Source organism: Arachis duranensis, chromosome 1, assembly GCF_000817695.3.
Source record: "Arachis duranensis cultivar V14167 chromosome 1, aradu.V14167.gnm2.J7QH, whole genome shotgun sequence".
Taxonomy (NCBI): domain Eukaryota; kingdom Viridiplantae; phylum Streptophyta; class Magnoliopsida; order Fabales; family Fabaceae; genus Arachis; species Arachis duranensis.
The window spans coordinates 78,811,220-78,811,957 of record NC_029772.3 but is presented as its reverse complement, the minus strand read 5'-3'; positions in this window follow the sequence as shown (position 1 = coordinate 78,811,957).

Genomic DNA, 738 nt, shown 5'->3' with positions numbered 1-738 from the left:
AAAAATGCACATGAAAAACAACAAACAACACAAAACAAGAAATCATCAAGATCAAACAAGAAGACTTGTCAAGAACAACTTGCAGATCATGAAGAACACTATGAATGCATGAGATTTTCGAAAAATGCAAGAAAAATTTTTAAAGCATGCAATTGACACCAAACTTAAAAATTGACTCAAGACTCAAACAAGAACACAAAATACTTTTGGTTTTTTATGATTTTATGATTTTTTTTGTATTTTTATTAATTTTTTCGAAAATAAAGTTTGGAAAAACGAAAAAGAAAAGAAAAATTTTGAAAAAGATTTTTAAAAAAAATTTTTGAAAAGAAAATTACCTAATCTGAGCAACAAGATGAACCGTCAGTTGTCCATACTCAACAATCCCCGGCAACGGCGCCAAAAACTTGGTGGACGAAATTGTGATCCTCAAAGTTGGTCTCTTTGTATTTGTATGAAATCAAAAATACCCCAAAGAGATCATGGTGTGATGAATTGGGATCTTAATAATCCCTGGTGTGATCATAACTCTGTTCAACTTAACCAGCAAGTGTACTGGGTCATCCAAGTAATACCTTACGTGAGTAAGGATCGATCCCACAGAGATTGTTGGTATGAAGCAAGCTATCGTCATCTTGTAAATCTCAGTTAGGCAGATTAAATGGTTATGGGTTTCGAAAATTAATAATTAAACAGAAAATAAAATAAGATAGAAATACTTATGTAAATCAATAGTGG